Source organism: Papaver somniferum, chromosome 7 (assembly GCF_003573695.1).
Source record: "Papaver somniferum cultivar HN1 chromosome 7, ASM357369v1, whole genome shotgun sequence".
In the NCBI taxonomy this organism is placed as follows: domain Eukaryota; kingdom Viridiplantae; phylum Streptophyta; class Magnoliopsida; order Ranunculales; family Papaveraceae; genus Papaver; species Papaver somniferum.
The window spans coordinates 30,250,743-30,257,412 of NC_039364.1; the positions used below are offsets into that span (position 1 = coordinate 30,250,743).

Consider the following 6,670-nt stretch of genomic DNA (forward strand, 5'->3'; position numbering starts at 1 on the left):
TCGACTCTTATTTTGCCAAGGTAGATCCTCAAAACATTAGTTATAAATCGTAAGCATGGGACATCAAACATTTAAGCAAGCATGGCCCATCTAATAAAATGATAACTAATTAGTTCGAATCATAAATCAATTTAAAATAAGTGCAAAAGTCATATAGAAAATAATACAAATTCACCCATGTGTGAAATTCGGCTTCCTCCGTCGACCCAGTGCTGGGGTTTAGCTTCTCATAATGAAAACACACTCAAAAATATAACTCATATCTCAAATGGTGTTTTTACTGAAGAAAACTAATATTACAATGAAACTGCAACGTTGTACTGACGTTACAGAAGTCACCGTTACAAGAGCTATTGCAAATTCAAAACAAGTGTTCCAAACTGACTGTTACGAGTGCTGTTTATAAACGACAGTTCTCTGCGACAGTCAGCAGGCGTCAAATGTTCTTCTTCTTCTCCTTCTCTGCAGCAGCAGAGAAATCTGCTCTGCAACCCTCTGGTCTTCTCCCCAACTCTCGATATCCTCTTCTGTGATCCCAGCACCATATATATACCCATTTGGACTGAAAATAAATCATCTTAACTCCAAATAATCGCGCCAGTCAATAAATATATTCCTATGCAAGATACATGAATTTCTTCCCTGATTTATATCTCCACGCGTTTTTGTTCAGCTTGACTTACTCCAATATGTTTGAAGCACGCCAAAGTAGTAGTTAACTCCATCCAGTATCATGAAATCTTGCCAAAAATACAACAAATCCCGAGATTATTTCTCAGTCAAATATTCCTTCCCTGAAAAGATTGTATATCCTTCTGCAAGCGTCTGTTGATGTCGACACACTCCCAACTTGCTGAGTAAACAATCAGCACGATCCCAACTCCGTCCAACCACAGTTAGCACTCCAACAACAACTCAGAAATTCCGAGAATAACCCATGCACGTGCAAATACCCTGTTCTTCTTCCACTCCACGTAACTTCCCTTTTCTTTCGAAAACAAAAGACTTACCTTCCCTGTTTAGTTTTAACAGGGTGGTATCAATCCAAAACAAGCAAAATATCCGACCAAATCAGGTTGACAATCAATGCAGAGAAAATATTTGAGAAATTTCGTGAATATTTCCACTGCTCTGTTTTCTTCAATCCGAATCTTCAGCCACTTCTAACCGAATCGCGGACCATTACCAGCCCTGTATGGTTTATTAGAGCAAACCCAATTAATCTCAGCGATTTAGTCTCGCTAAAACACACCTAAAATCCGAACCCTAATTATGTTCCTTTGAAAACAATTTCCCCGCCAATTTGCTTTTCAATCTGTTTTCTTCAAATCCCCATTCTAGACAATTTCGATCCAAACAAGCGATCATACCAGGCCTGTTTAGGGTTAAAGAAGATGCATATTCAATTTCAGCGCTTTAGTCTCAGTGAAACCACTTCAATAATCAAACCCTAATTCTGCAGTTATTTTCTCGCCAAAATTCAAAATTCAAACAAAGAAGATGACTGCACTTATCCAAATCCAGCAATCTGGGGTACATTTAGCATTTCTTTGGGTGCAAATAGAAATTTGTGGGGTATAAAGAGTATTTATGGGCTGTAAGTAGCGAAAACTCATGGGGTGCCATTATAAACTCCTTCGGGTGCGTTTATCAGATTTCTAGGGGGTGCCCTTATCCAATATTCGGGTACCTTCAGTACATTTCTGGGACCAAGTAACACTTTTCGAGCAAATTTTGCCACAAGAGCTTATTCCCTTCAAAAGACTAAAATAAGTTTGTTAGCAATAAAATTAGTCCTGGCTAATGTAATTATGGGTGAAAAAGCATCGCACTTTCGTGCTTATCAGTAGCCTGATCAGTGCTCATCTCCTCGTCCCTAGAAATATTAGGATCATCAACAGTTGGGATAACTTCAACTGATTCCAGTATTTCTTTGACTTTCTCAATTGTCTCGGTTGGAGGCAATTCAGCAGGAGGATTATCATGATGAAAATCACTAATATCATCAATGATAACGTTAGCAGATTCCATCATGACCTAGGTTCTGAGATTGAATACTCGAAAACCACGGCTATCAGAGGCATAACCAAGAAAGATACCTTCATCACTTTTGGTATCGAATTTCCTCTCTATTCTCGATCTTTTAGGATATAGCACTTACTTTCGAACACTCTAAGGGGTGTTTAGGGTTTTAGACCGTAAGTAAACACGGTTGATCAAATAACATGCTGTAAAGACAGCTTCTCCCCAAAACCTTAGAGGTAGGTTTTTTTTATGGAGCATTACTCTAGCCATTTCCTGAATGTTCCTATTCTTTCTGTCTGCAACTCCATTAGCTTGAGGAGTAATGGGTGGTGAGTATTGTTGAAGAATCCCCAGTTCGTCACAAAATTCAAACACCTTAGTGTCCTTGAATTCAGTTCTTCGGTCGCTCCTAATTTTCTTTAGTTTGCGACCTTGTTCGTTCTGGATTCTTTTAACAATAATCTTGAATTCGTCAAGGGTTTCATTCCTATGAGACATAAATGCAACCCAAGTGAATATGGTGTAGTCATCTACCATAACTAAAGCATACTTCTTACCAGCAACCGTGGGTTGTTGAATTGGTCCGAAGAGATCCATATGAATTAAATCAAGTGGAGCTTTAATGAGAATATCTCGAGATGATTTATGGTGAACTTTCGTTTGTTTACCCTTTTGACAGGCACCACATACACCTTCAATCTTTGCATTGATTTTGGGAACGCCTCTAACAAGTTATTTGTTATCTGCTGCATAGCAGTTGTGAAGCATGAAAAACAAGAGAGAAAAATGAAGAAACCTATTGACGATTCGACCAGGAAAAGTACTAAGAATGATCATAATTTGCTGAAAATGTGATCAAATAATGCTTGTGTTTTGTTGATTGTTTTAGTTTATGAGATGAATGCTATAAGAGCATCCACAGTGGGCGAGTATAACCAAATTTATGGGATGAGATCCTAACACAGTGGGACGGAGTAAAGATCAAATTTGGACCAAAGATCAAATTCCAGACCAAATATGGTCGCGACCAAATCCCAAATTCTGATATAGTCGGGCGTAAATTTAAAGTACGTTTGATGCTGGGCGTAACATAAATTTACGCTTGTTAACGGGCGGAGATTTAAATTACGCCCGATGAAAATTGAAATTAAATAAAAAAGAAAAAGAATGGGCGGACTTTTAAAGTCCGCCTGATGGAATTTGGAAAAGAATGGGCGGACTTATAAAGTCCGCCTGATGGAGTTTTACAAAAAACGGGCGGACTTTTAAAGTCCGCCTGATGGAATATAAATGGGGCGGACTTTTAAAGTCCGCCTAATGAAAAAAAAAAAAGGGGCAGACTTTTAAAGTCCGCCTGACGAAATTTTAATCCTGTACCGTTGCGTCACAACACGGACTAAACCCAAAATTTGGTCTTTTTTTTGATCTTTGATCTTTGGTTTTGATCGCACCACTGCAGTTGCCCTAAGCTAGTTAAGTTATTGGAGTCGAAGGAATAGAGTCCTCCAGTTCCTTCCTTTGAATTGTTTTCTAAATTGAAGTGTTGCACATTGGATGTCAACTCTGTCAGTGTCAGTATCAATGTCGTCATGCGATGTAATATTCTTAATGTCCTGACTCCCCGTGGATAGCTTTTTCCGTAGCAAGGTGGACAAAGTTACAAGGATCAAGCCTTATTGCAATTTCTTAGTCATTCCAGTCTTTGCCTTCACTAAAAATATACTCCGTATAATATTTTTTTTATCTCACCTTAAATTTTCATGCCAAGACGTAACACTCCAATACCCTCATCTACAAGGATAGTTTTATCCTTGCAGTGTTCACACGAATCCTAGCAAACAAATTACGTTGAGTTAGGTTTTTAAGCTGGAGTTATCTGAATGGAATGCGTTCAGAAAGCACACATTGTTTATGAGTAACACCTCATGTGTGCCAGCAATGGTTCCAAATAGACATACCTGTATTTACATTATTGCAGCTTTATCGCATACCAAACAGAAATGTAATCATGTCTTTCTAGGACCATGCCATTTCCAAGTCAAAATTTATACAGAAACATATCAACACAAAGAAAATCAAAAGCATCAAGGGAAATTCAACGCCCTTCAATGTGTAATAGTTAGATGGTTGACAGAAGCTGCTCCCAAGCTGTGTGCAGGGGAATCTAATGACGCGGAATTCCTTCTTTCGATAAACGCAGGCTGTTTGGGGGTAGGAAGAGATGCGATTTCGCTTGTTAGCATAGAAAGAGTTATAGAAGACGGTAGTTGATGTGATCAAAACTAGGGCTGTTAACGAGTTCGGGTCCTCCCGGGTATCAATGGATCCGGACCCGGAACTCTATTTATAAAGGTCGGGTCCGGTTACTAGAGGTTCCGGGTCCGGTTCCTAAATTAGTGGACCCAGAACCGGACCCGTTTAAAACCCCGGGTACCCATCGGTTCCGGGTACCCATTGGGTATTAAGAAAACACAAATAAAAGTTCAAAATTTTGATGTCTTTCCCTTTTTTTTGCTTGAATCAAACTTGTTTCTATAAAAATTTGGTATTATTTCTTTATTAATGTACTAAATAAAGATTAAATGTAAAAAGAAATGAAAAATGAGAAAAAAAATTCAAAACCAAACTAGCAAAATACTTGTAATTTTGCTAAAAAGAGGGATAAAAGAATGAATAACCGGGTACCCGTTACCCACGGGTACCCATCGGGTATTACCCGTTCGGACCCGTTTAGATTCGGGTCCAATCGGATAATTACCCGTCGGGTCCTAACTTGTTAATGGGTCCAATTTTGGGACCCGGAACCGGACCCTATTCGCTCGGGTCCGATTCCGATTCCGGGTAACGGGTACCCATTGACAGCCCTAATCAAACGGTCATCCAAAAGCTTAACCCTAACTTAGCTCACCTCACCTGTCTTCTTGATCCAGTTCGTCCCATAAACTTGACAACAAATGCTAGCTTCACACCAGAGTCCATTTTCTATCGAAGAAATTCCTCTAGGAATCGGCGGATAAGAAGTGTCGTTTGCTGTTCTAAGAACGTACCCTCTCCTGCTTTTTGACTTTTTATCTTCGTTAATTTCTATAGGAAAAAATAATGTTCTTAATATATCTGGAAATGCTTTGGGTGGGAATCGACACTAGAACCCAGGGTAATTAACCTATTTGTGTCGTGGTGATGCCATAAGGTCTGAAACTTCAAGGCTGCTAACAGGGGTACCAAATTACTTGGGGTGTATCAAAATGCATACAAGACAGTATGTATTGGTAATCTCCCAAGTAATTTGATACCCCTATTAACAATCTTGTGAAAGTTCACCAACGTGCGATGAATTTTTGATGATACATAAGTCACCCTTCAAAAAAAAAGTGAAAAATATTAGAACCCCCATACTATATGGGTTCAATATATACAAGCCCCACAAAATGGATCCTCCACTATCAACTCCATACTTTCTCTTTTTAATATTTCTAGGTCCAGAACTTTTATTTTTGGAGCCAGGTTTTGAATTATTCCGGATTGCTGACGTCATCACCTTTTTTAATAAATCAAAAAATACCAAAACTAACCTCCACTATTTATAGTCGTTTTATACAGAAACAGAAAATCAAATCAGTTTCTTTTTTTACTCTCTCATCTCTCTGCTCTCTGGAGATTTGTTCTGCATTATATCAAATCTTCTAAACTCGAGAGTGAATTTCTTCAGACAATTGTTAAATTGAAGAACAATAAACAGCTGGATTAATTATTAGGTCTCTGTATTGAAGACGAGACAAAGAACAATATAGGTCGCTGTGTTGAATTGATTCAGTAGTTTTCAGATCTGACGGAAGGAGACGCTGATTTGAAGAACAACAAATAGGTGTGTTCTCATTCGATTTCGTATTCTGTTGCCGTTGTTTGTATTCATCTTAGAAGATTTGATTTCGATTTTTACTGGTGTTCAAATTTTTGTTTGTTTTTGTATTTTGTTGAGTCTGAGAAGATGAAGATTACTGGTTGGAAATAAATATAGGTTTGTTTCAGAAGAAGAAGAACTAATTTAGGTATAAATGTCGTTTGTTTTCTGATTTTTGATTTCGATTTTTGTTATTTGGATCTTACTGATTTCGATTTTTGGATTTCGATTTGATACTTAGAAGAGGAATTATAAGCAACATTGTTTCTGAAGAAGAAGGGCAAAAATCTAGGTACAAATTTTGTTGTTTGTTTGATTTCAGTTTTGTTTTCTATTTTTTTCTATTTTCTTGCATGTCCGATCTGAGAATATAGTTAGCATTAGTATTAAAATTTGTTGAGAATTTGTTGTTGATATTGAGAAGACGATGATGAAACAACATTGTTTCAGAAGAACAACTACAAATTTAGGTAGAGATGTTGTTTTTTTATGAAATGTGTAAGTTGAGGTTACACAGTATCATGTGTAACTTGAAGTTACACATATATGTCCTGTAGCATGTGTATTTGTAAACAGTTATAGCAATTTTATCTTTTAAGACACATTGTATCTCTTGTTTTTCTTTTTGTTGAGTTTGTCGATTGCTCATTGTATTATTTAGCTTGCCGCATAGAACATACTTCTCACAAGGGGGGCGTTCGTTTTTTTATTTTGATATTCTTATTGTATGTTTGTATTTTCCAG

At 37.6% G+C, this 6,670-nt stretch overlaps 1 pseudogene; it reads right to left on the minus strand.

Moving 5' to 3' along the window:
* Positions 1-5,004, minus strand: part of LOC113294460 — a 35,312-nt pseudogene extending 30,308 nt beyond the window's left edge.
* Positions 5,005-6,670: the final 1,666 nt, after the last annotated feature.